This window comes from Electrophorus electricus, chromosome 13 (assembly GCF_041902795.1).
Source record: "Electrophorus electricus isolate QZ-2024a chromosome 13, ASM4190279v1, whole genome shotgun sequence".
In the NCBI taxonomy this organism is placed as follows: Eukaryota; Metazoa; Chordata; class Actinopteri; order Gymnotiformes; family Gymnotidae; genus Electrophorus; species Electrophorus electricus.
In genome coordinates, this window is record NC_137509.1 from 19,933,526 (window position 1) to 19,961,293 (window position 27,768).

A 27,768-nucleotide genomic window follows, 5' to 3' on the forward strand; every position below is an offset into this window, starting at 1 on the left:
GAGATGCTGTAAGCTTCTCTTGAATCACTTTAATTTACTGTCAAGATGACATGCTAGGATGTGAAATGCAGTGATTAATTAAAAAAACTATCTGTTAGCACCTGGGAATAGCAGATGCTGTAAGATTTTGTTGCATCACTTTACTTTAATCTGCAACTGACAAGCTTGTATGTGAAGTGTACAGATTAAATAGAAATATTTTAGTACCAGGGAATAGCAGGTGCTGTAAGATTGTATTGCATCCCTTTAATTTATGTTCAAGCTATCATGTTCAAATTTGAAGTGCAGTGAATAATTAACTCAAACTATCTGTTAGCACCTGGGAATAGCAGATGCTGTAAGTTTTTTTTGCATCACTTTCATTTACTCTCCAACTCACATGCCTGAATGTGAAGTGCAGTGATTCATCAAAAAACTGTCTGTTAGTGCCTCCGTATACCAGATGTTGTAAGCTTTTATTGCATCATTTAATTTACATTCAAGATAACATTCTAGAATGTCAAGTGCAGGGATTAATAAAAAAAATTGTCAGATTGGTCTTTGATCATATTTGCTATGATTAGGAAATTTGAGTAAGTGTTTAAGGCTTCCGGCCACACCAGCTTGAGAACGCCCAATCTCATCTGACCTTGGAAGCTAAGCAAGTTTGGGCCTGGATAGTACTGAGGTGGGACCCTACCTAGGAATACCGGGTGCTGTAAGCTTTTCTTGCATCACTTTAATTTACTTTCAAGCTGACATGCTCAAATGTGAAGTGCAGTGATTAATAAAAAAAAACTATCTGTTAGCACCTGGGAATAGCCGATGCTGTAAGTTTTTTTTGCATCACTTTCATTTACTCTCCAACTCACATGCCTGAATGTGAAGTGCAGTGATTCATCAAAAACTATCTGTTAGCACCTTGGACTACGAGATGCTGTAAGCTTCTCTTGAATAACTTTAATTTACTGTCAAGATGACATGCTAGGATGTGAAATGCAGTGATTAATTAAAAAAACTATCTGTTAGCACCTGGGAATAGCAGATGCTGTAAGATTTTGTTGCATCACTTTACTTTAATCTGCAACTGACAAGCTTGTATGTGAAGTGTACAGATTAAATAGAAATATTTTAGTACCAGGGAATAGCAGGTGCTGTAAGATTGTATTGCATCCCTTTAATTTATGTTCAAGCTATCATGTTCAAATTTGAAGTGCAGTGAATAATTAACTCAAACTATCTGTTAGCACCTGGGAATAGCAGATGCTGTACGTTTTTTTTGCATCACTTTCATTTACTCTCCAACTCACATGCCTGAATGTGAAGTGCAGTGATTCATCAAAAAACTGTCTGTTAGTGCCTCCGTATACCAGATGTTGTAAGCTTTTATTGCATCATTTAATTTACATTCAAGATAACATTCTAGAATGTCAAGTGCAGGGATTAATAAAAAAAATTGTCAGATTGGTCTTTGTTCATATTTGCTATGATTAGGCAATTTGAGTAAGTGTTTAAAGCTTATGGCCAAGCCATCTTGAGAACGCCCAATCTCATCTGACCTTGGAAGCTAAGCAAGTTTGGGCCTGGATAGTACTGAGGTGGGACCCTACCTACGAATACCAGGTGCTGTAAGCTTTTCTTCCATCACTTTAATTTACTTTCAAGCTGACATGCTCAAATGTGAAGTGCAGTGATTAATAAAAAAAACTATCTGTTAGCACCTGGGAATAGCCGATGCTGTAAGTTTTTTTTGCATCACTTTCATTTACTCTCCAACTCACATGCCTGAATGTGAAGTGCAGTGATTCATCAAAAACTATCTGTTAGCACCTTGGACTACGAGATGCTGTAAGCTTCTCTTGAATCACTTTAATTTACTGTCAAGATGACATGCTAGGATGTGAAATGCAGTGATTAATTAAAAAAACTATCTGTTAGCACCTGGGAATAGCAGATGCTGTAAGTTTTTGTTGCATCACTTTACTTTAATCTGCAACTGACAAGCTTGTATGTGAAGTGTACAGATTAAATAGAAATATTTTAGTACCAGGGAATAGCAGGTGCTGTAAGATTGTATTGCATCCCTTTAATTTATGTTCAAGCTATCATGTTCAAATTTGAAGTGCAGTGAATAATTAACTCAAACTATCTGTTAGCACCTGGGAATAGCCGATGCTGTACGTTTTTTTTGCATCACTTTCATTTACTCTCCAACTCACATGCCTGAATGTGAAGTGCAGTGATTCATCAAAAAACTGTCTGCTAGTGCCTCCGTATACCAGATGTTGTAAGCTTTTATTGCATCATTTAATTTACATTCAAGATAACATTCTAGAATGTCAAGTGCAGGGATTAATAAAAAAAATTGTCAGATTGGTCTTTGATCATATTTGCTATGATTAGGAAATTTGAGAAAGTGTTTAAGGCTTACGGCCACACCAGCTTGAGAACGCCCAATCTCCTCTGACCTTGGAAGCTAAGCAAGTTTGGGCCTGGATAGTACTGAGGTGGGACCCTACCTAGGAATACCAGGTGCTGTAAGCTTTTCTTGCATCACTTTAATTTACTTTCAAGCTGACATGCTCAAATGTGAAGTGCAGTGATTAATAAAAAAAACTATCTGTTAGCACCTGGGAATAGCCGATGCTGTAAGTTTTTTTTGCATCACTTTCATTTACTCTCCAACTCACATGCCTGAATGTGAAGTGCAGTGATTCATCAAAAACTATCTGTTAGCACCTTAGACTACGAGATGCTGTAAGCTTCTCTTGAATCACTTTAATTTACTGTCAAGATGACATGCTAGGATGTGAAATGCAGTGATTAATTAAAAAAACTATCTGTTAGCACCTGGGAATAGCAGATGCTGTAAGTTTTTGTTGCATCACTTTACTTTAATCTGCAACTGACAAGCTTGTATGTGAAGTGTACAGATTAAATAGAAATATTTTAGTACCAGGGAATAGCAGGTGCTGTAAGATTGTATTGCATCCCTTTAATTTATGTTCAAGCTATCATGTTCAAATTTGAAGTGCAGTGAATAATTAACTCAAACTATCTGTTAGCACCTGGGAATAGCAGATGCTGTACGTTTTTTTTGCATCACTTTCATTTACTCTCCAACTCACATGCCTGAATGTGAAGTGCAGTGATTCATCAAAAAACTGTCTGTTAGTGCCTCCGTATACCAGATGTTGTAAGCTTTTATTGCATCATTTAATTTACATTCAAGATAACATTCTAGAATGTCAAGTGCAGGGATTAATAAAAAAAATTGTCAGATTGGTCTTTGTTCATATTTGCTATGATTAGGCAATTTGAGTAAGTGTTTGAGGCTTATGGCCAAACCATCTTGAGAATGCCCAATCTCATCTGACCTTGGAAGCTAAGCAAGTTTGGGCCTGGATAGTACTGAGGTGGGACCCTACCTAGGAATACCAGGTGCTGTAAGCTTTTCTTGCATCACTTTAATTTACTTTCAAGCTGACATGCTCAAATGTGAAGTGCAGTGATTAATAAAAAAAAACTATCTGTTAGCACCTGGGAATAGCCGATGCTGTAAGTTTTTTTTGCATCACTTTCATTTACTCTCCAACTCACATGCCTGAATGTGAAGTGCAGTGATTCATCAAAAACTATCTGTTAGCACCTTGGACTACGATATGCTGTAAGCTTCTCTTGAATCACTTTAATTTACTGTCAAGATGACATGCTAGGATGTGAAATGCAGTGATTAATTAAAAAAACTATCTGTTAGCACCTGGGAATAGCAGATGCTGTAAGTTTTTGTTGCATCACTTTACTTTAATCTGCAACTGACAAGCTTGTATGTGAAGTGTACAGATTAAATAGAAATATTTTAGTACCAGGGAATAGCAGGTGCTGTAAGATTGTATTGCATCCCTTTAATTTATGTTCAAGCTATCATGTTCAAATTTGAAGTGCAGTGAATAATTAACTCAAACTATCTGTTAGCACCTGGGAATAGCAGATGCTGTAAGTTTTTTTTGCATCACTTTCATTTACTCTCCAACTCACATGCCTGAATGTGAAGTGCAGTGATTCATCAAAAAACTGTCTGTTAGTGCCTCCGTATACCAGATGTTGTAAGCTTTTATTGCATCATTTAATTTACATTCAAGATAACATTCTAGAATGTCAAGTGCAGGGATTAATAAAAAAATTGTCAGATTGGTCTTTGATCATATTTGCTATGATTAGGAAATTTGAGTAAGTGTTTAAGGCTTCCGGCCACACCAGCTTGAGAACGCCCAATCTCATCTGACCTTGGAAGCTAAGCAAGTTTGGGCCTGGATAGTACTGAGGTGGGACCCTACCTAGGAATACCGGGTGCTGTAAGCTTTTCTTGCATCACTTTAATTTACTTTCAAGCTGACATGCTCAAATGTGAAGTGCAGTGATTAATAAAAAAAACTATCTGTTAGCACCTGGGAATAGCCGATGCTGTAAGTTTTTTTTGCATCACTTTCATTTACTCTCCAACTCACATGCCTGAATGTGAAGTGCAGTGATTCATCAAAAACTATCTGTTAGCACCTTGGACTACGAGATGCTGTAAGCTTCTCTTGAATCACTTTAATTTACTGTCAAGATGACATGCTAGGATGTGAAATGCAGTGATTAATTAAAAAAACTATCTGTTAGCACCTGGGAATAGCAGATGCTGTAAGTTTTTGTTGCATCACTTTACTTTAATCTGCAACTGACAAGCTTGTATGTGAAGTGTACAGATTAAATAGAAATATTTTAGTACCAGGGAATAGCAGGTGCTGTAAGATTGTATTGCATCCCTTTAATTTATGTTCAAGCTATCATGTTCAAATTTGAAGTGCAGTGAATAATTAACTCAAACTATCTGTTAGCACCTGGGAATAGCCGATGCTGTACGTTTTTTTTGCATCACTTTCATTTACTCTCCAACTCACATGCCTGAATGTGAAGTGCAGTGATTCATCAAAAAACTGTCTGCTAGTGCCTCCGTATACCAGATGTTGTAAGCTTTTATTGCATCATTTAATTTACATTCAAGATAACATTCTAGAATGTCAAGTGCAGGGATTAATAAAAAAAATTGTCAGATTGGTCTTTGATCATATTTGCTATGATTAGGAAATTTGAGTAAGTGTTTAAGGCTTACGGCCACACCAGCTTGAGAACGCCCAATCTCCTCTGACCTTGGAAGCTAAGCAAGTTTGGGCCTGGATAGTACTGAGGTGGGACCCTACCTAGGAATACCAGGTGCTGTAAGCTTTTCTTGCATCACTTTAATTTACTTTCAAGCTGACATGCTCAAATGTGAAGTGCAGTGATTAATAAAAAAAACTATCTGTTAGCACCTGGGAATAGCCGATGCTGTAAGTTTTTTTTGCATCACTTTCATTTACTCTCCAACTCACATGCCTGAATGTGAAGTGCAGTGATTCATCAAAAACTATCTGTTAGCACCTTGGACTACGAGATGCTGTAAGCTTCTCTTGAATCACTTTAATTTACTGTCAAGATGACATGCTAGGATGTGAAATGCAGTGATTAATTAAAAAAACTATCTGTTAGCACCTGGGAATAGCAGATGCTGTAAGTTTTTGTTGCATCACTTTACTTTAATCTGCAACTGACAAGCTTGTATGTGAAGTGTACAGATTAAATAGAAATATTTTAGTACCAGGGAATAGCAGGTGCTGTAAGATTGTATTGCATCCCTTTAATTTATGTTCAAGCTATCATGTTCAAATTTGAAGTGCAGTGAATAATTAACTCAAACTATCTGTTAGCACCTGGGAATAGCCGATGCTGTACGTTTTTTTTGCATCACTTTCATTTACTCTCCAACTCACATGCCTGAATGTGAAGTGCAGTGATTCATCAAAAAACTGTCTGCTAGTGCCTCCGTATACCAGATGTTGTAAGCTTTTATTGCATCATTTAATTTACATTCAAGATAACATTCTAGAATGTCAAGTGCAGGGATTAATAAAAAAAATTGTCAGATTGGTCTTTGATCATATTTGCTATGATTAGGAAATTTGAGTAAGTGTTTAAGGCTTACGGCCACACCAGCTTGAGAACGCCCAATCTCCTCTGACCTTGGAAGCTAAGCAAGTTTGGGCCTGGATAGTACTGAGGTGGGACCCTACCTAGGAATACCAGGAGCTGTAAGCTTTTCTTGCATCACTTTAATTTACTTTCAAGCTGACATGCTCAAATGTGAAGTGCAGTGATTAATAAAAAAAACTATCTGTTAGCACCTGGGAATAGCCGATGCTGTAAGTTTTTTTTGCATCACTTTCATTTACTCTCCAACTCACATGCCTGAATGTGAAGTGCAGTGATTCATCAAAAACTATCTGTTAGCACCTTAGACTACGAGATGCTGTAAGCTTCTCTTGAATCACTTTAATTTACTGTCAAGATGACATGCTAGGATGTGAAATGCAGTGATTAATTAAAAAAACTATCTGTTAGCACCTGGGAATAGCAGATGCTGTAAGTTTTTGTTGCATCACTTTACTTTAATCTGCAACTGACAAGCTTGTATGTGAAGTGTACAGATTAAATAGAAATATTTTAGTACCAGGGAATAGCAGGTGCTGTAAGATTGTATTGCATCCCTTTAATTTATGTTCAAGCTATCATGTTCAAATTTGAAGTGCAGTGAATAATTAACTCAAACTATCTGTTAGCACCTGGGAATAGCAGATGCTGTACGTTTTTTTTGCATCACTTTCATTTACTCTCCAACTCACATGCCTGAATGTGAAGTGCAGTGATTCATCAAAAAACTGTCTGCTAGTGCCTCCGTATACCAGATGTTGTAAGCTTTTATTGCATCATTTAATTTACATTCAAGATAACATTCTAGAATGTCAAGTGCAGGGATTAATAAAAAAAATTGTCAGATTGGTCTTTGTTCATATTTGCTATGATTAGGCAATTTGAGTAAGTGTTTAAAGCTTATGGCCAAACCATCTTGAGAACGCCCAATCTCATCTGACCTTGGAAGCTAAGCAAGTTTGGGCCTGGATAGTACTGAGGTGGGACCCTACCTACGAATACCAGGTGCTGTAAGCTTTTCTTCCATCACTTTAATTTACTTTCAAGCTGACATGCTCAAATGTGAAGTGCAGTGATTAATAAAAAAAACTATCTGTTAGCACCTGGGAATAGCCGATGCTGTAAGTTTTTTTTGCATCACTTTCATTTACTCTCCAACTCACATGCCTGAATGTGAAGTGCAGTGATTCATCAAAAACTATCTGTTAGCACCTTGGACTACGAGATGCTGTAAGCTTCTCTTGAATCACTTTAATTTACTGTCAAGATGACATGCTAGGATGTGAAATGCAGTGATTAATTAAAAAAACTATCTGTTAGCACCTGGGAATAGCAGATGCTGTAAGTTTTTGTTGCATCACTTTACTTTAATCTGCAACTGACAAGCTTGTATGTGAAGTGTACAGATTAAATAGAAATATTTTAGTACCAGGGAATAGCAGGTGCTGTAAGATTGTATTGCATCCCTTTAATTTATGTTCAAGCTATCATGTTCAAATTTGAAGTGCAGTGAATAATTAACTCAAACTATCTGTTAGCACCTGGGAATAGCCGATGCTGTACGTTTTTTTTGCATCACTTTCATTTACTCTCCAACTCACATGCCTGAATGTGAAGTGCAGTGATTCATCAAAAAACTGTCTGCTAGTGCCTCCGTATACCAGATGTTGTAAGCTTTTATTGCATCATTTAATTTACATTCAAGATAACATTCTAGAATGTCAAGTGCAGGGATTAATAAAAAAAATTGTCAGATTGGTCTTTGATCATATTTGCTATGATTAGGAAATTTGAGTAAGTGTTTAAGGCTTACGGCCACACCAGCTTGAGAACGCCCAATCTCCTCTGACCTTGGAAGCTAAGCAAGTTTGGGCCTGGATAGTACTGAGGTGGGACCCTACCTAGGAATACCAGGTGCTGTAAGCTTTTCTTGCATCACTTTAATTTACTTTCAAGCTGACATGCTCAAATGTGAAGTGCAGTGATTAATAAAAAAAACTATCTGTTAGCACCTGGGAATAGCCGATGCTGTAAGTTTTTTTTGCATCACTTTCATTTACTCTCCAACTCACATGCCTGAATGTGAAGTGCAGTGATTCATCAAAAACTATCTGTTAGCACCTTAGACTACGAGATGCTGTAAGCTTCTCTTGAATCACTTTAATTTACTGTCAAGATGACATGCTAGGATGTGAAATGCAGTGATTAATTAAAAAAACTATCTGTTAGCACCTGGGAATAGCAGATGCTGTAAGTTTTTGTTGCATCACTTTACTTTAATCTGCAACTGACAAGCTTGTATGTGAAGTGTACAGATTAAATAGAAATATTTTAGTACCAGGGAATAGCAGGTGCTGTAAGATTGTATTGCATCCCTTTAATTTATGTTCAAGCTATCATGTTCAAATTTGAAGTGCAGTGAATAATTAACTCAAACTATCTGTTAGCACCTGGGAATAGCAGATGCTGTACGTTTTTTTTGCATCACTTTCATTTACTCTCCAACTCACATGCCTGAATGTGAAGTGCAGTGATTCATCAAAAACTATCTGTTAGCACCTTGGACTACGAGATGCTGTAAGCTTCTCTTGAATAACTTTAATTTACTGTCAAGATGACATGCTAGGATGTGAAATGAAGTGATTAATTAAAAAAACTATCTGTTAGCACCTGGGAATAGCAGATGCTGTAAGTTTTTGTTGCATCACTTTACTTTAATCTGCAACTGACAAGCTTGTATGTGAAGTGTACAGATTAAATAGAAATATTTTAGTACCAGGGAATAGCAGGTGCTGTAAGATTGTATTGCATCCCTTTAATTTATGTTCAAGCTATCATGTTCAAATTTGAAGTGCAGTGAATAATTAACTCAAACTATCTGTTAGCACCTGGGAATAGCCGATGCTGTACGTTTTTTTTGCATCACTTTCATTTACTCTCCAACTCACATGCCTGAATGTGAAGTGCAGTGATTCATCAAAAAACTGTCTGCTAGTGCCTCCGTATACCAGATGTTGTAAGCTTTTATTGCATCATTTAATTTACATTCAAGATAACATTCTAGAATGTCAAGTGCAGGGATTAATAAAAAAAATTGTCAGATTGGTCTTTGATCATATTTGCTATGATTAGGAAATTTGAGTAAGTGTTTAAGGCTTACGGCCACACCAGCTTGAGAACGCCCAATCTCCTCTGACCTTGGAAGCTAAGCAAGTTTGGGCCTGGATAGTACTGAGGTGGGACCCTACCTAGGAATACCAGGTGCTGTAAGCTTTTCTTGCATCACTTTAATTTACTTTCAAGCTGACATGCTCAAATGTGAAGTGCAGTGATTAATAAAAAAAACTATCTGTTAGCACCTGGGAATAGCCGATGCTGTAAGTTTTTTTTGCATCACTTTCATTTACTCTCCAACTCACATGCCTGAATGTGAAGTGCAGTGATTCATCAAAAACTATCTGTTAGCACCTTGGACTACGAGATGCTGTAAGCTTCTCTTGAATCACTTTAATTTACTGTCAAGATGACATGCTAGGATGTGAAATGAAGTGATTAATTAAAAAAACTATCTGTTAGCACCTGGGAATAGCAGATGCTGTAAGTTTTTGTTGCATCACTTTACTTTAATCTGCAACTGACAAGCTTGTATGTGAAGTGTACAGATTAAATAGAAATATTTTAGTACCAGGGAATAGCAGGTGCTGTAAGATTGTATTGCATCCCTTTAATTTATGTTCAAGCTATCATGTTCAAATTTGAAGTGCAGTGAATAATTAACTCAAACTATCTGTTAGCACCTGGGAATAGCAGATGCTGTACGTTTTTTTTGCATCACTTTCATTTACTCTCCAACTCACATGCCTGAATGTGAAGTGCAGTGATTCATCAAAAAACTGTCTACTAGTGCCTCCGTATACCAGATGTTGTAAGCTTTTATTGCATCATTTAATTTACATTCAAGATAACATTCTAGAATGTCAAGTGCAGGGATTAATAAAAAAAATTGTCAGATTGGTCTTTGATCATATTTGCTATGATTAGGAAATTTGAGTAAGTGTTTAAGGCTTACGGCCACACCAGCTTGAGAACGCCCAATCTCATCTGACCTTGGAAGCTAAGCAAGTTTGGGCCTGGATAGTACTGAGGTGGGACCCTACCTAGGAATACCGGGTGCTGTAAGCTTTTCTTGCATCACTTTAATTTACTTTCAAGCTGACATGCTCAAATGTGAAGTGCAGTGATTAATAAAAAAAAACTATCTGTTAGCACCTGGGAATAGCCGATGCTGTAAGTTTTTTTTGCATCACTTTCATTTACTCTCCAACTCACATGCCTGAATGTGAAGTGCAGTGATTCATCAAAAACTATCTGTTAGCACCTTGGACTACGAGATGCTGTAAGCTTCTCTTGAATCACTTTAATTTACTGTCAAGATGACATGCTAGGATGTGAAATGAAGTGATTAATTAAAAAAACTATCTGTTAGCACCTGGGAATAGCAGATGCTGTAAGTTTTTTTTGCATCACTTTCATTTACTCTCCAACTCACATGCCTGAATGTGAAGTGCAGTGATTCATCAAAAACTATCTGTTAGCACCTTGGACTACGAGATGCTGTAAGCTTCTCTTGAATCACTTTAATTTACTGTCAAGATGACATGCTAGGATGTGAAATGAAGTGATTAATTAAAAAAACTATCTGTTAGCACCTGGGAATAGCAGATGCTGTAAGTTTTTGTTGCATCACTTTACTTTAATCTGCAACTGACAAGCTTGTATGTGAAGTGTACAGATTAAATAGAAATATTTTAGTACCAGGGAATAGCAGGTGCTGTAAGATTGTATTGCATCCCTTTAATTTATGTTCAAGCTATCATGTTCAAATTTGAAGTGCAGTGAATAATTAACTCAAACTATCTGTTAGCACCTGGGAATAGCCGATGCTGTACGTTTTTTTTGCATCACTTTCATTTACTCTCCAACTCACATGCCTGAATGTGAAGTGCAGTGATTCATCAAAAAACTGTCTACTAGTGCCTCCGTATACCAGATGTTGTAAGCTTTTATTGCATCATTTAATTTACATTCAAGATAACATTCTAGAATGTCAAGTGCAGGGATTAATAAAAAAAATTGTCAGATTGGTCTTTGATCATATTTGCTATGATTAGGAAATTTGAGTAAGTGTTTAAGGCTTACGGCCACACCAGCTTGAGAACGCCCAATCTCATCTGACCTTGGAAGCTAAGCAAGTTTGGGCCTGGATAGTACTGAGGTGGGACCCTACCTAGGAATACCGGGTGCTGTAAGCTTTTCTTGCATCACTTTAATTTACTTTCAAGCTGACATGCTCAAATGTGAAGTGCAGTGATTAATAAAAAAAAACTATCTGTTAGCACCTGGGAATAGCCGATGCTGTAAGTTTTTTTTGCATCACTTTCATTTACTCTCCAACTCACATGCCTGAATGTGAAGTGCAGTGATTCATCAAAAAACTATCTGTTAGCACCTTGGACTACGAGATGCTGTAAGCTTCTCTTGAATCACTTTAATTTACTGTCAAGATGACATGCTAGGATGTGAAATGAAGTGATTAATTAAAAAAACTATCTGTTAGCACCTGGGAATAGCAGATGCTGTAAGTTTTTGTTGCATCACTTTACTTTAATCTGCAACTGACAAGCTTGTATGTGAAGTGTACAGATTAAATAGAAATATTTTAGTACCAGGGAATAGCAGGTGCTGTAAGATTGTATTGCATCCCTTTAATTTATGTTCAAGCTATCATGTTCAAATTTGAAGTGCAGTGAATAATTAACTCAAACTATCTGTTAGCACCTGGGAATAGCCGATGCTGTACGTTTTTTTTGCATCACTTTCATTTACTCTCCAACTCACATGCCTGAATGTGAAGTGCAGTGATTCATCAAAAAACTGTCTGCTAGTGCCTCCGTATACCAGATGTTGTAAGCTTTTATTGCATCATTTAATTTACATTCAAGATAACATTCTAGAATGTCAAGTGCAGGGATTAATAAAAAAAATTGTCAGATTGGTCTTTGATCATATTTGCTATGATTAGGAAATTTGAGTAAGTGTTTAAGGCTTACGGCCACACCAGCTTGAGAACGCCCAATCTCCTCTGACCTTGGAAGCTAAGCAAGTTTGGGCCTGGATAGTACTGAGGTGGGACCCTACCTAGGAATACCAGGTGCTGTAAGCTTTTCTTGCATCACTTTAATTTACTTTCAAGCTGACATGCTCAAATGTGAAGTGCAGTGATTAATAAAAAAAACTATCTGTTAGCACCTGGGAATAGCCGATGCTGTAAGTTTTTTTTGCATCACTTTCATTTACTCTCCAACTCACATGCCTGAATGTGAAGTGCAGTGATTCATCAAAAACTATCTGTTAGCACCTTGGACTACGAGATGCTGTAAGCTTCTCTTGAATCACTTTAATTTACTGTCAAGATGACATGCTAGGATGTGAAATGAAGTGATTAATTAAAAAAACTATCTGTTAGCACCTGGGAATAGCAGATGCTGTAAGTTTTTGTTGCATCACTTTACTTTAATCTGCAACTGACAAGCTTGTATGTGAAGTGTACAGATTAAATAGAAATATTTTAGTACCAGGGAATAGCAGGTGCTGTAAGATTGTATTGCATCCCTTTAATTTATGTTCAAGCTATCATGTTCAAATTTGAAGTGCAGTGAATAATTAACTCAAACTATCTGTTAGCACCTGGGAATAGCAGATGCTGTACGTTTTTTTTGCATCACTTTCATTTACTCTCCAACTCACATGCCTGAATGTGAAGTGCAGTGATTCATCAAAAAACTGTCTACTAGTGCCTCCGTATACCAGATGTTGTAAGCTTTTATTGCATCATTTAATTTACATTCAAGATAACATTCTAGAATGTCAAGTGCAGGGATTAATAAAAAAAATTGTCAGATTGGTCTTTGATCATATTTGCTATGATTAGGAAATTTGAGTAAGTGTTTAAGGCTTACGGCCACACCAGCTTGAGAACGCCCAATCTCATCTGACCTTGGAAGCTAAGCAAGTTTGGGCCTGGATAGTACTGAGGTGGGACCCTACCTAGGAATACCGGGTGCTGTAAGCTTTTCTTGCATCACTTTAATTTACTTTCAAGCTGACATGCTCAAATGTGAAGTGCAGTGATTAATAAAAAAAAACTATCTGTTAGCACCTGGGAATAGCCGATGCTGTAAGTTTTTTTTGCATCACTTTCATTTACTCTCCAACTCACATGCCTGAATGTGAAGTGCAGTGATTCATCAAAAACTATCTGTTAGCACCTTGGACTACGAGATGCTGTAAGCTTCTCTTGAATCACTTTAATTTACTGTCAAGATGACATGCTAGGATGTGAAATGAAGTGATTAATTAAAAAAACTATCTGTTAGCACCTGGGAATAGCAGATGCTGTAAGTTTTTTTTGCATCACTTTCATTTACTCTCCAACTCACATGCCTGAATGTGAAGTGCAGTGATTCATCAAAAACTATCTGTTAGCACCTTGGACTACGAGATGCTGTAAGCTTCTCTTGAATCACTTTAATTTACTGTCAAGATGACATGCTAGGATGTGAAATGAAGTGATTAATTAAAAAAACTATCTGTTAGCACCTGGGAATAGCAGATGCTGTAAGTTTTTGTTGCATCACTTTACTTTAATCTGCAACTGACAAGCTTGTATGTGAAGTGTACAGATTAAATAGAAATATTTTAGTACCAGGGAATAGCAGGTGCTGTAAGATTGTATTGCATCCCTTTAATTTATGTTCAAGCTATCATGTTCAAATTTGAAGTGCAGTGAATAATTAACTCAAACTATCTGTTAGCACCTGGGAATAGCCGATGCTGTACGTTTTTTTTGCATCACTTTCATTTACTCTCCAACTCACATGCCTGAATGTGAAGTGCAGTGATTCATCAAAAAACTGTCTGCTAGTGCCTCCGTATACCAGATGTTGTAAGCTTTTATTGCATCATTTAATTTACATTCAAGATAACATTCTAGAATGTCAAGTGCAGGGATTAATAAAAAAAATTGTCAGATTGGTCTTTGATCATATTTGCTATGATTAGGAAATTTGAGTAAGTGTTTAAGGCTTACGGCCACACCAGCTTGAGAACGCCCAATCTCATCTGACCTTGGAAGCTAAGCAAGTTTGGGCCTGGATAGTACTGAGGTGGGACCCTACCTAGGAATACCGGGTGCTGTAAGCTTTTCTTGCATCACTTTAATTTACTTTCAAGCTGACATGCTCAAATGTGAAGTGCAGTGATTAATAAAAAAAAACTATCTGTTAGCACCTGGGAATAGCCGATGCTGTAAGTTTTTTTTGCATCACTTTCATTTACTCTCCAACTCACATGCCTGAATGTGAAGTGCAGTGATTCATCAAAAACTATCTGTTAGCACCTTGGACTACGAGATGCTGTAAGCTTCTCTTGAATCACTTTAATTTACTGTCAAGATGACATGCTAGGATGTGAAATGCAGTGATTAATTAAAAAAACTATCTGTTAGCACCTGGGAATAGCAGATGCTGTAAGTTTTTGTTGCATCACTTTACTTTAATCTGCAACTGACAAGCTTGTATGTGAAGTGTACAGATTAAATAGAAATATTTTAGTACCAGGGAATAGCAGGTGCTGTAAGATTGTATTGCATCCCTTTAATTTATGTTCAAGCTATCATGTTCAAATTTGAAGTGCAGTGAATAATTAACTCAAACTATCTGTTAGCACCTGGGAATAGCCGATGCTGTACGTTTTTTTTGCATCACTTTCATTTACTCTCCAACTCACATGCCTGAATGTGAAGTGCAGTGATTCATCAAAAAACTGTCTACTAGTGCCTCCGTATACCAGATGTTGTAAGCTTTTATTGCATCATTTAATTTACATTCAAGATAACATTCTAGAATGTCAAGTGCAGGGATTAATAAAAAAAATTGTCAGATTGGTCTTTGATCATATTTGCTATGATTAGGAAATTTGAGTAAGTGTTTAAGGCTTACGGCCACACCAGCTTGAGAACGCCCAATCTCATCTGACCTTGGAAGCTAAGCAAGTTTCGGCCTGGATAGTACTGAGGTGGGACCCTACCTAGGAATACCGGGTGCTGTAAGCTTTTCTTGCATCACTTTAATTTACTTTCAAGCTGACATGCTCAAATGTGAAGTGCAGTGATTAATAAAAAAAAACTATCTGTTAGCACCTGGGAATAGCCGATGCTGTAAGTTTTTTTTGCATCACTTTCATTTACTCTCCAACTCACATGCCTGAATGTGAAGTGCAGTGATTCATCAAAAACTATCTGTTAGCACCTTGGACTACGAGATGCTGTAAGCTTCTCTTGAATCACTTTAATTTACTGTCAAGATGACATGCTAGGATGTGAAATGAAGTGATTAATTAAAAAAACTATCTGTTAGCACCTGGGAATAGCAGATGCTGTAAGTTTTTTTTGCATCACTTTCATTTACTCTCCAACTCACATGCCTGAATGTGAAGTGCAGTGATTCATCAAAAACTATCTGTTAGCACCTTGGACTACGAGATGCTGTAAGCTTCTCTTGAATAACTTTAATTTACTGTCAAGATGACATGCTAGGATGTGAAATGAAGTGATTAATTAAAAAAACTATCTGTTAGCACCTGGGAATAGCAGATGCTGTAAGTTTTTGTTGCATCACTTTACTTTAATCTGCAACTGACAAGCTTGTATGTGAAGTGTACAGATTAAATAGAAATATTTTAGTACCAGGGAATAGCAGGTGCTGTAAGATTGTATTGCATCCCTTTAATTTATGTTCAAGCTATCATGTTCAAATTTGAAGTGCAGTGAATAATTAACTCAAACTATCTGTTAGCACCTGGGAATAGCCGATGCTGTACGTTTTTTTTGCATCACTTTCATTTACTCTCCAACTCACATGCCTGAATGTGAAGTGCAGTGATTCATCAAAAAACTGTCTGCTAGTGCCTCCGTATACCAGATGTTGTAAGCTTTTATTGCATCATTTAATTTACATTCAAGATAACATTCTAGAATGTCAAGTGCAGGGATTAATAAAAAAAATTGTCAGATTGGTCTTTGATCATATTTGCTATGATTAGGAAATTTGAGTAAGTGTTTAAGGCTTACGGCCACACCAGCTTGAGAACGCCCAATCTCATCTGACCTTGGAAGCTAAGCAAGTTTGGGCCTGGATAGTACTGAGGTGGGACCCTACCTAGGAATACCAGGTGCTGTAAGCTTTTCTTGCATCACTTTAATTTACTTTCAAGCTGACATGCTCAAATGTGAAGTGCAGTGATTAATAAAAAAAACTATCTGTTAGCACCTGGGAATAGCCGATGCTGTAAGTTTTTTTTGCATCACTTTCATTTACTCTCCAACTCACATGCCTGAATGTGAAGTGCAGTGATTCATCAAAAACTATCTGTTAGCACCTTAGACTACGAGATGCTGTAAGCTTCTCTTGAATCACTTTAATTTACTGTCAAGATGACATGCTAGGATGTGAAATGCAGTGATTAATTAAAAAAACTATCTGTTAGCACCTGGGAATAGCAGATGCTGTAAGTTTTTGTTGCATCACTTTACTTTAATCTGCAACTGACAAGCTTGTATGTGAAGTGTACAGATTAAATAGAAATATTTTAGTACCAGGGAATAGCAGGTGCTGTAAGATTGTATTGCATCCCTTTAATTTATGTTCAAGCTATCATGTTCAAATTTGAAGTGCAGTGAATAATTAACTCAAACTATCTGTTAGCACCTGGGAATAGCCGATGCTGTACGTTTTTTTTGCATCACTTTCATTTACTCTCCAACTCACATGCCTGAATGTGAAGTGCAGTGATTCATCAAAAAACTGTCTGCTAGTGCCTCCGTATACCAGATGTTGTAAGCTTTTATTGCATCATTTAATTTACATTCAAGATAACATTCTAGAATGTCAAGTGCAGGGATTAATAAAAAAAATTGTCAGATTGGTCTTTGATCATATTTGCTATGATTAGGAAATTTGAGTAAGTGTTTAAGGCTTACGGCCACACCAGCTTGAGAACGCCCAATCTCCTCTGACCTTGGAAGCTAAGCAAGTTTGGGCCTGGATAGTACTGAGGTGGGACCCTACCTAGGAATACCAGGTGCTGTAAGCTTTTCTTGCATCACTTTAATTTACTTTCAAGCTGACATGCTCAAATGTGAAGTGCAGTGATTAATAAAAAAAACTATCTGTTAGCACCTGGGAATAGCCGATGCTGTAAGTTTTTTTTGCATCACTTTCATTTACTCTCCAACTCACATGCCTGAATGTGAAGTGCAGTGATTCATCAAAAACTATCTGTTAGCACCTTGGACTACGAGATGCTGTAAGCTTCTCTTGAATCACTTTAATTTACTGTCAAGATGACATGCTAGGATGTGAAATGAAGTGATTAATTAAAAAAACTATCTGTTAGCACCTGGGAATAGCAGATGCTGTAAGTTTTTGTTGCATCACTTTACTTTAATCTGCAACTGACAAGCTTGTATGTGAAGTGTACAGATTAAATAGAAATATTTTAGTACCAGGGAATAGCAGGTGCTGTAAGATTGTATTGCATCCCTTTAATTTATGTTCAAGCTATCATGTTCAAATTTGAAGTGCAGTGAATAATTAACTCAAACTATCTGTTAGCACCTGGGAATAGCAGATGCTGTACGTTTTTTTTGCATCACTTTCATTTACTCTCCAACTCACATGCCTGAATGTGAAGTGCAGTGATTCATCAAAAAACTGTCTACTAGTGCCTCCGTATACCAGATGTTGTAAGCTTTTATTGCATCATTTAATTTACATTCAAGATAACATTCTAGAATGTCAAGTGCAGGGATTAATAAAAAAAATTGTCAGATTGGTCTTTGATCATATTTGCTATGATTAGGAAATTTGAGTAAGTGTTTAAGGCTTACGGCCACACCAGCTTGAGAACGCCCAATCTCATCTGACCTTGGAAGCTAAGCAAGTTTGGGCCTGGATAGTACTGAGGTGGGACCCTACCTAGGAATACCGGGTGCTGTAAGCTTTTCTTGCATCACTTTAATTTACTTTCAAGCTGACATGCTCAAATGTGAAGTGCAGTGATTAATAAAAAAAAACTATCTGTTAGCACCTGGGAATAGCCGATGCTGTAAGTTTTTTTTGCATCACTTTCATTTACTCTCCAACTCACATGCCTGAATGTGAAGTGCAGTGATTCATCAAAAACTATCTGTTAGCACCTTGGACTACGAGATGCTGTAAGCTTCTCTTGAATCACTTTAATTTACTGTCAAGATGACATGCTAGGATGTGAAATGAAGTGATTAATTAAAAAAACTATCTGTTAGCACCTGGGAATAGCAGATGCTGTAAGTTTTTTTTGCATCACTTTCATTTACTCTCCAACTCACATGCCTGAATGTGAAGTGCAGTGATTCATCAAAAACTATCTGTTAGCACCTTGGACTACGAGATGCTGTAAGCTTCTCTTGAATCACTTTAATTTACTGTCAAGATGACATGCTAGGATGTGAAATGCAGTGATTAATTAAAAAAACTATCTGTTAGCACCTGGGAATAGCAGATGCTGTAAGTTTTTGTTGCATCACTTTACTTTAATCTGCAACTGACAAGCTTGTATGTGAAGTGTACAGATTAAATAGAAATATTTTAGTACCAGGGAATAGCAGGTGCTGTAAGATTGTATTGCATCCCTTTAATTTATGTTCAAGCTATCATGTTCAAATTTGAAGTGCAGTGAATAATTAACTCAAACTATCTGTTAGCACCTGGGAATAGCCGATGCTGTACGTTTTTTTTGCATCACTTTCATTTACTCTCCAACTCACATGCCTGAATGTGAAGTGCAGTGATTCATCAAAAAACTGTCTACTAGTGCCTCCGTATACCAGATGTTGTAAGCTTTTATTGCATCATTTAATTTACATTCAAGATAACATTCTAGAATGTCAAGTGCAGGGATTAATAAAAAAAATTGTCAGATTGGTCTTTGATCATATTTGCTATGATTAGGAAATTTGAGTAAGTGTTTAAGGCTTACGGCCACACCAGCTTGAGAACGCCCAATCTCATCTGACCTTGGAAGCTAAGCAAGTTTGGGCCTGGATAGTACTGAGGTGGGACCCTACCTAGGAATACCGGGTGCTGTAAGCTTTTCTTGCATCACTTTAATTTACTTTCAAGCTGACATGCTCAAATGTGAAGTGCAGTGATTAATAAAAAAAAACTATCTGTTAGCACCTGGGAATAGCCGATGCTGTAAGTTTTTTTTGCATCACTTTCATTTACTCTCCAACTCACATGCCTGAATGTGAAGTGCAGTGATTCATCAAAAACTATCTGTTAGCACCTTGGACTACGAGATGCTGTAAGCTTCTCTTGAATCACTTTAATTTACTGTCAAGATGACATGCTAGGATGTGAAATGAAGTGATTAATTAAAAAAACTATCTGTTAGCACCTGGGAATAGCAGATGCTGTAAGTTTTTTTTGCATCACTTTCATTTACTCTCCAACTCACATGCCTGAATGTGAAGTGCAGTGATTCATCAAAAACTATCTGTTAGCACCTTGGACTACGAGATGCTGTAAGCTTCTCTTGAATCACTTTAATTTACTGTCAAGATGACATGCTAGGATGTGAAATGAAGTGATTAATTAAAAAAACTATCTGTTAGCACCTGGGAATAGCAGATGCTGTAAGTTTTTGTTGCATCACTTTACTTTAATCTGCAACTGACAAGCTTGTATGTGAAGTGTACAGATTAAATAGAAATATTTTAGTACCAGGGAATAGCAGGTGCTGTAAGATTGTATTGCATCCCTTTAATTTATGTTCAAGCTATCATGTTCAAATTTGAAGTGCAGTGAATAATTAACTCAAACTATCTGTTAGCACCTGGGAATAGCCGATGCTGTACGTTTTTTTTGCATCACTTTCATTTACTCTCCAACTCACATGCCTGAATGTGAAGTGCAGTGATTCATCAAAAAACTGTCTGCTAGTGCCTCCGTATACCAGATGTTGTAAGCTTTTATTGCATCATTTAATTTACATTCAAGATAACATTCTAGAATGTCAAGTGCAGGGATTAATAAAAAAAATTGTCAGATTGGTCTTTGATCATATTTGCTATGATTAGGAAATTTGAGTAAGTGTTTAAGGCTTACGGCCACACCAGCTTGAGAACGCCCAATCTCATCTGACCTTGGAAGCTAAGCAAGTTTGGGCCTGGATAGTACTGAGGTGGGACCCTACCTAGGAATACCGGGTGCTGTAAGCTTTTCTTGCATCACTTTAATTTACTTTCAAGCTGACATGCTCAAATGTGAAGTGCAGTGATTAATAAAAAAAAACTATCTGTTAGCACCTGGGAATAGCCGATGCTGTAAGTTTTTTTTGCATCACTTTCATTTACTCTCCAACTCACATGCCTGAATGTGAAGTGCAGTGATTCATCAAAAACTATCTGTTAGCACCTTGGACTACGAGATGCTGTAAGCTTCTCTTGAATCACTTTAATTTACTGTCAAGATGACATGCTAGGATGTGAAATGCAGTGATTAATTAAAAAAACTATCTGTTAGCACCTGGGAATAGCAGATGCTGTAAGTTTTTGTTGCATCACTTTACTTTAATCTGCAACTGACAAGCTTGTATGTGAAGTGTACAGATTAAATAGAAATATTTTAGTACCAGGGAATAGCAGGTGCTGTAAGATTGTATTGCATCCCTTTAATTTATGTTCAAGCTATCATGTTCAAATTTGAAGTGCAGTGAATAATTAACTCAAACTATCTGTTAGCACCTGGGAATAGCCGATGCTGTACGTTTTTTTTGCATCACTTTCATTTACTCTCCAACTCACATGCCTGAATGTGAAGTGCAGTGATTCATCAAAAAACTGTCTACTAGTGCCTCCGTATACCAGATGTTGTAAGCTTTTATTGCATCATTTAATTTACATTCAAGATAACATTCTAGAATGTCAAGTGCAGGGATTAATAAAAAAAATTGTCAGATTGGTCTTTGATCATATTTGCTATGATTAGGAAATTTGAGTAAGTGTTTAAGGCTTACGGCCACACCAGCTTGAGAACGCCCAATCTCATCTGACCTTGGAAGCTAAGCAAGTTTGGGCCTGGATAGTACTGAGGTGGGACCCTACCTAGGAATACCGGGTGCTGTAAGCTTTTCTTGCATCACTTTAATTTACTTTCAAGCTGACATGCTCAAATGTGAAGTGCAGTGATTAATAAAAAAAAACTATCTGTTAGCACCTGGGAATAGCCGATGCTGTAAGTTTTTTTTGCATCACTTTCATTTACTCTCCAACTCACATGCCTGAATGTGAAGTGCAGTGATTCATCAAAAACTATCTGTTAGCACCTTGGACTACGAGATGCTGTAAGCTTCTCTTGAATCACTTTAATTTACTGTCAAGATGACATGCTAGGATGTGAAATGAAGTGATTAATTAAAAAAACTATCTGTTAGCACCTGGGAATAGCAGATGCTGTAAGTTTTTTTTGCATCACTTTCATTTACTCTCCAACTCACATGCCTGAATGTGAAGTGCAGTGATTCATCAAAAACTATCTGTTAGCACCTTGGACTACGAGATGCTGTAAGCTTCTCTTGAATAACTTTAATTTACTGTCAAGATGACATGCTAGGATGTGAAATGAAGTGATTAATTAAAAAAACTATCTGTTAGCACCTGGGAATAGCAGATGCTGTAAGTTTTTGTTGCATCACTTTACTTTAATCTGCAACTGACAAGCTTGTATGTGAAGTGTACAGATTAAATAGAAATATTTTAGTACCAGGGAATAGCAGGTGCTGTAAGATTGTATTGCATCCCTTTAATTTATGTTCAAGCTATCATGTTCAAATTTGAAGTGCAGTGAATAATTAACTCAAACTATCTGTTAGCACCTGGGAATAGCCGATGCTGTACGTTTTTTTTGCATCACTTTCATTTACTCTCCAACTCACATGCCTGAATGTGAAGTGCAGTGATTCATCAAAAAACTGTCTGCTAGTGCCTCCGTATACCAGATGTTGTAAGCTTTTATTGCATCATTTAATTTACATTCAAGATAACATTCTAGAATGTCAAGTGCAGGGATTAATAAAAAAAATTGTCAGATTGGTCTTTGATCATATTTGCTATGATTAGGAAATTTGAGTAAGTGTTTAAGGCTTACGGCCACACCAGCTTGAGAACGCCCAATCTCATCTGACCTTGGAAGCTAAGCAAGTTTGGGCCTGGATAGTACTGAGGTGGGACCCTACCTAGGAATACCAGGTGCTGTAAGCTTTTCTTGCATCACTTTAATTTACTTTCAAGCTGACATGCTCAAATGTGAAGTGCAGTGATTAATAAAAAAAACTATCTGTTAGCACCTGGGAATAGCCGATGCTGTAAGTTTTTTTTGCATCACTTTCATTTACTCTCCAACTCACATGCCTGAATGTGAAGTGCAGTGATTCATCAAAAACTATCTGTTAGCACCTTAGACTACGAGATGCTGTAAGCTTCTCTTGAATCACTTTAATTTACTGTCAAGATGACATGCTAGGATGTGAAATGCAGTGATTAATTAAAAAAACTATCTGTTAGCACCTGGGAATAGCAGATGCTGTAAGTTTTTGTTGCATCACTTTACTTTAATCTGCAACTGACAAGCTTGTATGTGAAGTGTACAGATTAAATAGAAATATTTTAGTACCAGGGAATAGCAGGTGCTGTAAGATTGTATTGCATCCCTTTAATTTATGTTCAAGCTATCATGTTCAAATTTGAAGTGCAGTGAATAATTAACTCAAACTATCTGTTAGCACCTGGGAATAGCCGATGCTGTACGTTTTTTTTGCATCACTTTCATTTACTCTCCAACTCACATGCCTGAATGTGAAGTGCAGTGATTCATCAAAAAACTGTCTGCTAGTGCCTCCGTATACCAGATGTTGTAAGCTTTTATTGCATCATTTAATTTACATTCAAGATAACATTCTAGAATGTCAAGTGCAGGGATTAATAAAAAAAATTGTCAGATTGGTCTTTGATCATATTTGCTATGATTAGGAAATTTGAGTAAGTGTTTAAGGCTTACGGCCACACCAGCTTGAGAACGCCCAATCTCCTCTGACCTTGGAAGCTAAGCAAGTTTGGGCCTGGATAGTACTGAGGTGGGACCCTACCTAGGAATACCAGGTGCTGTAAGCTTTTCTTGCATCACTTTAATTTACTTTCAAGCTGACATGCTCAAATGTGAAGTGCAGTGATTAATAAAAAAAACTATCTGTTAGCACCTGGGAATAGCCGATGCTGTAAGTTTTTTTTGCATCACTTTCATTTACTCTCCAACTCACATGCCTGAATGTGAAGTGCAGTGATTCATCAAAAACTATCTGTTAGCACCTTGGACTACGAGATGCTGTAAGCTTCTCTTGAATCACTTTAATTTACTGTCAAGATGACATGCTAGGATGTGAAATGAAGTGATTAATTAAAAAAACTATCTGTTAGCACCTGGGAATAGCAGATGCTGTAAGTTTTTGTTGCATCACTTTACTTTAATCTGCAACTGACAAGCTTGTATGTGAAGTGTACAGATTAAATAGAAATATTTTAGTACCAGGGAATAGCAGGTGCTGTAAGATTGTATTGCATCCCTTTAATTTATGTTCAAGCTATCATGTTCAAATTTGAAGTGCAGTGAATAATTAACTCAAACTATCTGTTAGCACCTGGGAATAGCCGATGCTGTACGTTTTTTTTGCATCACTTTCATTTACTCTCCAACTCACATGCCTGAATGTGAAGTGCAGTGATTCATCAAAAAACTGTCTGCTAGTGCCTCCGTATACCAGATGTTGTAAGCTTTTATTGCATCATTTAATTTACATTCAAGATAACATTCTAGAATGTCAAGTGCAGGGATTAATAAAAAAAATTGTCAGATTGGTCTTTGATCATATTTGCTATGATTAGGAAATTTGAGTAAGTGTTTAAGGCTTACGGCCACACCAGCTTGAGAACGCCCAATCTCATCTGACCTTGGAAGCTAAGCAAGTTTGGGCCTGGATAGTACTGAGGTGGGACCCTACCTAGGAATACCGGGTGCTGTAAGCTTTTCTTGCATCACTTTAATTTACTTTCAAGCTGACATGCTCAAATGTGAAGTGCAGTGATTAATAAAAAAAAACTATCTGTTAGCACCTGGGAATAGCCGATGCTGTAAGTTTTTTTTGCATCACTTTCATTTACTCTCCAACTCACATGCCTGAATGTGAAGTGCAGTGATTCATCAAAAACTATCTGTTAGCACCTTGGACTACGAGATGCTGTAAGCTTCTCTTGAATCACTTTAATTTACTGTCAAGATGACATGCTAGGATGTGAAATGAAGTGATTAATTAAAAAAACTATCTGTTAGCACCTGGGAATAGCAGATGCTGTAAGTTTTTTTTGCATCACTTTCATTTACTCTCCAACTCACATGCCTGAATGTGAAGTGCAGTGATTCATCAAAAACTATCTGTTAGCACCTTGGACTACGAGATGCTGTAAGCTTCTCTTGAATAACTTTAATTTACTGTCAAGATGACATGCTAGGATGTGAAATGAAGTGATTAATTAAAAAAACTATCTGTTAGCACCTGGGAATAGCAGATGCTGTAAGTTTTTGTTGCATCACTTTACTTTAATCTGCAACTGACAAGCTTGTATGTGAAGTGTACAGATTAAATAGAAATATTTTAGTACCAGGGAATAGCAGGTGCTGTAAGATTGTATTGCATCCCTTTAATTTATGTTCAAGCTATCATGTTCAAATTTGAAGTGCAGTGAATAATTAACTCAAACTATCTGTTAGCACCTGGGAATAGCCGATGCTGTACGTTTTTTTTGCATCACTTTCATTTACTCTCCAACTCACATGCCTGAATGTGAAGTGCAGTGATTCATCAAAAAACTGTCTGCTAGTGCCTCCGTATACCAGATGTTGTAAGCTTTTATTGCATCATTTAATTTACATTCAAGATAACATTCTAGAATGTCAAGTGCAGGGATTAATAAAAAAAATTGTCAGATTGGTCTTTGATCATATTTGCTATGATTAGGAAATTTGAGTAAGTGTTTAAGGCTTACGGCCACACCAGCTTGAGAACGCCCAATCTCATCTGACCTTGGAAGCTAAGCAAGTTTGGGCCTGGATAGTACTGAGGTGGGACCCTACCTAGGAATACCAGGTGCTGTAAGCTTTTCTTGCATCACTTTAATTTACTTTCAAGCTGACATGCTCAAATGTGAAGTGCAGTGATTAATAAAAAAAACTATCTGTTAGCACCTGGGAATAGCCGATGCTGTAAGTTTTTTTTGCATCACTTTCATTTACTCTCCAACTCACATGCCTGAATGTGAAGTGCAGTGATTCATCAAAAACTATCTGTTAGCACCTTAGACTACGAGATGCTGTAAGCTTCTCTTGAATCACTTTAATTTACTGTCAAGATGACATGCTAGGATGTGAAATGCAGTGATTAATTAAAAAAACTATCTGTTAGCACCTGGGAATAGCAGATGCTGTAAGTTTTTGTTGCATCACTTTACTTTAATCTGCAACTGACAAGCTTGTATGTGAAGTGTACAGATTAAATAGAAATATTTTAGTACCAGGGAATAGCAGGTGCTGTAAGATTGTATTGCATCCCTTTAATTTATGTTCAAGCTATCATGTTCAAATTTGAAGTGCAGTGAATAATTAACTCAAACTATCTGTTAGCACCTGGGAATAGCCGATGCTGTACGTTTTTTTTGCATCACTTTCATTTACTCTCCAACTCACATGCCTGAATGTGAAGTGCAGTGATTCATCAAAAAACTGTCTGCTAGTGCCTCCGTATACCAGATGTTGTAAGCTTTTATTGCATCATTTAATTTACATTCAAGATAACATTCTAGAATGTCAAGTGCAGGGATTAATAAAAAAAATTGTCAGATTGGTCTTTGATCATATTTGCTATGATTAGGAAATTTGAGTAAGTGTTTAAGGCTTACGGCCACACCAGCTTGAGAACGCCCAATCTCCTCTGACCTTGGAAGCTAAGCAAGTTTGGGCCTGGATAGTACTGAGGTGGGACCCTACCTAGGAATACCAGGTGCTGTAAGCTTTTCTTGCATCACTTTAATTTACTTTCAAGCTGACATGCTCAAATGTGAAGTGCAGTGATTAATAAAAAAAACTATCTGTTAGCACCTGGGAATAGCCGATGCTGTAAGTTTTTTTTGCATCACTTTCATTTACTCTCCAACTCACATGCCTGAATGTGAAGTGCAGTGATTCATCAAAAACTATCTGTTAGCACCTTGGACTACGAGATGCTGTAAGCTTCTCTTGAATCACTTTAATTTACTGTCAAGATGACATGCTAGGATGTGAAATGAAGTGATTAATTAAAAAAACTATCTGTTAGCACCTGGGAATAGCAGATGCTGTAAGTTTTTGTTGCATCACTTTACTTTAATCTGCAACTGACAAGCTTGTATGTGAAGTGTACAGATTAAATAGAAATATTTTAGTACCAGGGAATAGCAGGTGCTGTAAGATTGTATTGCATCCCTTTAATTTATGTTCAAGCTATCATGTTCAAATTTGAAGTGCAGTGAATAATTAACTCAAACTATCTGTTAGCACCTGGGAATAGCCGATGCTGTACGTTTTTTTTGCATCACTTTCATTTACTCTCCAACTCACATGCCTGAATGTGAAGTGCAGTGATTCATCAAAAAACTGTCTGCTAGTGCCTCCGTATACCAGATGTTGTAAGCTTTTATTGCATCATTTAATTTACATTCAAGATAACATTCTAGAATGTCAAGTGCAGGGATTAATAAAAAAAATTGTCAGATTGGTCTTTGATCATATTTGCTATGATTAGGAAATTTGAGTAAGTGTTTAAGGCTTACGGCCACACCAGCTTGAGAACGCCCAATCTCCTCTGACCTTGGAAGCTAAGCAAGTTTGGGCCTGGATAGTACTGAGGTGGGACCCTACCTAGGAATACCAGGTGCTGTAAGCTTTTCTTGCATCACTTTAATTTACTTTCAAGCTGACATGCTCAAATGTGAAGTGCAGTGATTAATAAAAAAAACTATCTGTTAGCACCTGGGAATAGCCGATGCTGTAAGTTTTTTTTGCATCACTTTCATTTACTCTCCAACTCACATGCCTGAATGTGAAGTGCAGTGATTCATCAAAAACTATCTGTTAGCACCTTGGACTACGAGATGCTGTAAGCTTCTCTTGAATCACTTTAATTTACTGTCAAGATGACATGCTAGGATGTGAAATGAAGTGATTAATTAAAAAAACTATCTGTTAGCACCTGGGAATAGCAGATGCTGTAAGTTTTTGTTGCATCACTTTACTTTAATCTGCAACTGACAAGCTTGTATGTGAAGTGTACAGATTAAATAGAAATATTTTAGTACCAGGGAATAGCAGGTGCTGTAAGATTGTATTGCATCCCTTTAATTTATGTTCAAGCTATCATGTTCAAATTTGAAGTGCAGTGAATAATTAACTCAAACTATCTGTTAGCACCTGGGAA

General features: G+C 37.0%; 3 non-coding genes and 25 pseudogenes across 3 annotated transcripts; all 28 read left to right on the top strand.

Moving 5' to 3' along the window:
- The first annotated feature begins 585 nt into the window (after positions 1-585).
- On the top strand, positions 586-704 carry LOC145649562 (5S ribosomal RNA; annotated as a pseudogene).
- A 791-nt stretch (positions 705-1,495) lies between these two features.
- LOC145650094 (5S ribosomal RNA) lies at positions 1,496-1,614 on the top strand (annotated as a pseudogene).
- Positions 1,615-2,404: 790 nt separating this feature from the next.
- LOC145648187 (5S ribosomal RNA) lies at positions 2,405-2,523 on the top strand (annotated as a pseudogene).
- Positions 2,524-3,313: 790 nt separating this feature from the next.
- Positions 3,314-3,432, top strand: LOC145649053 (5S ribosomal RNA; annotated as a pseudogene).
- Positions 3,433-4,222: 790 nt separating this feature from the next.
- Positions 4,223-4,341, top strand: LOC145649563 (5S ribosomal RNA; annotated as a pseudogene).
- A 790-nt stretch (positions 4,342-5,131) lies between these two features.
- Positions 5,132-5,250, top strand: LOC145648188 (5S ribosomal RNA; annotated as a pseudogene).
- A 790-nt stretch (positions 5,251-6,040) lies between these two features.
- Positions 6,041-6,159, top strand: LOC145649639 (5S ribosomal RNA; annotated as a pseudogene).
- Positions 6,160-6,949: 790 nt separating this feature from the next.
- LOC145649203 (5S ribosomal RNA) lies at positions 6,950-7,068 on the top strand (annotated as a pseudogene).
- A 790-nt stretch (positions 7,069-7,858) lies between these two features.
- Positions 7,859-7,977, top strand: LOC145648189 (5S ribosomal RNA; annotated as a pseudogene).
- A 1,228-nt stretch (positions 7,978-9,205) lies between these two features.
- LOC145648190 (5S ribosomal RNA) lies at positions 9,206-9,324 on the top strand (annotated as a pseudogene).
- A 790-nt stretch (positions 9,325-10,114) lies between these two features.
- On the top strand, positions 10,115-10,233 carry LOC145646967 (5S ribosomal RNA; annotated as a pseudogene).
- A 1,011-nt stretch (positions 10,234-11,244) lies between these two features.
- On the top strand, positions 11,245-11,363 carry LOC145646968 (5S ribosomal RNA; annotated as a pseudogene).
- A 792-nt stretch (positions 11,364-12,155) lies between these two features.
- Positions 12,156-12,274, top strand: LOC145648191 (5S ribosomal RNA; annotated as a pseudogene).
- Positions 12,275-13,064: 790 nt separating this feature from the next.
- LOC145646970 (5S ribosomal RNA) lies at positions 13,065-13,183 on the top strand (annotated as a pseudogene).
- A 1,011-nt stretch (positions 13,184-14,194) lies between these two features.
- LOC145646971 (5S ribosomal RNA) lies at positions 14,195-14,313 on the top strand (annotated as a pseudogene).
- A 791-nt stretch (positions 14,314-15,104) lies between these two features.
- Positions 15,105-15,223, top strand: LOC145649852 (5S ribosomal RNA; annotated as a pseudogene).
- Positions 15,224-16,234: 1,011 nt separating this feature from the next.
- LOC145648666 (5S ribosomal RNA) lies at positions 16,235-16,353 on the top strand. The gene has a single exon (XR_014116489.1). It is a non-coding gene; the product is annotated as a 5S ribosomal RNA (ribosomal RNA).
- A 790-nt stretch (positions 16,354-17,143) lies between these two features.
- Positions 17,144-17,262, top strand: LOC145648193 (5S ribosomal RNA; annotated as a pseudogene).
- A 790-nt stretch (positions 17,263-18,052) lies between these two features.
- On the top strand, positions 18,053-18,171 carry LOC145646972 (5S ribosomal RNA; annotated as a pseudogene).
- A 1,011-nt stretch (positions 18,172-19,182) lies between these two features.
- On the top strand, positions 19,183-19,301 carry LOC145646973 (5S ribosomal RNA; annotated as a pseudogene).
- Positions 19,302-20,312: 1,011 nt separating this feature from the next.
- LOC145646974 (5S ribosomal RNA) lies at positions 20,313-20,431 on the top strand (annotated as a pseudogene).
- Positions 20,432-21,222: 791 nt separating this feature from the next.
- LOC145646975 (5S ribosomal RNA) lies at positions 21,223-21,341 on the top strand (annotated as a pseudogene).
- Positions 21,342-22,352: 1,011 nt separating this feature from the next.
- LOC145648677 (5S ribosomal RNA) lies at positions 22,353-22,471 on the top strand. The gene has a single exon (XR_014116490.1). It is a non-coding gene; the product is annotated as a 5S ribosomal RNA (ribosomal RNA).
- A 790-nt stretch (positions 22,472-23,261) lies between these two features.
- On the top strand, positions 23,262-23,380 carry LOC145648194 (5S ribosomal RNA; annotated as a pseudogene).
- A 790-nt stretch (positions 23,381-24,170) lies between these two features.
- On the top strand, positions 24,171-24,289 carry LOC145646976 (5S ribosomal RNA; annotated as a pseudogene).
- A 1,011-nt stretch (positions 24,290-25,300) lies between these two features.
- On the top strand, positions 25,301-25,419 carry LOC145648688 (5S ribosomal RNA). The gene has a single exon (XR_014116491.1). It is a non-coding gene; the product is annotated as a 5S ribosomal RNA (ribosomal RNA).
- Positions 25,420-26,209: 790 nt separating this feature from the next.
- LOC145648195 (5S ribosomal RNA) lies at positions 26,210-26,328 on the top strand (annotated as a pseudogene).
- A 790-nt stretch (positions 26,329-27,118) lies between these two features.
- LOC145648196 (5S ribosomal RNA) lies at positions 27,119-27,237 on the top strand (annotated as a pseudogene).
- The last annotated feature ends 531 nt before the right edge of the window (positions 27,238-27,768 follow it).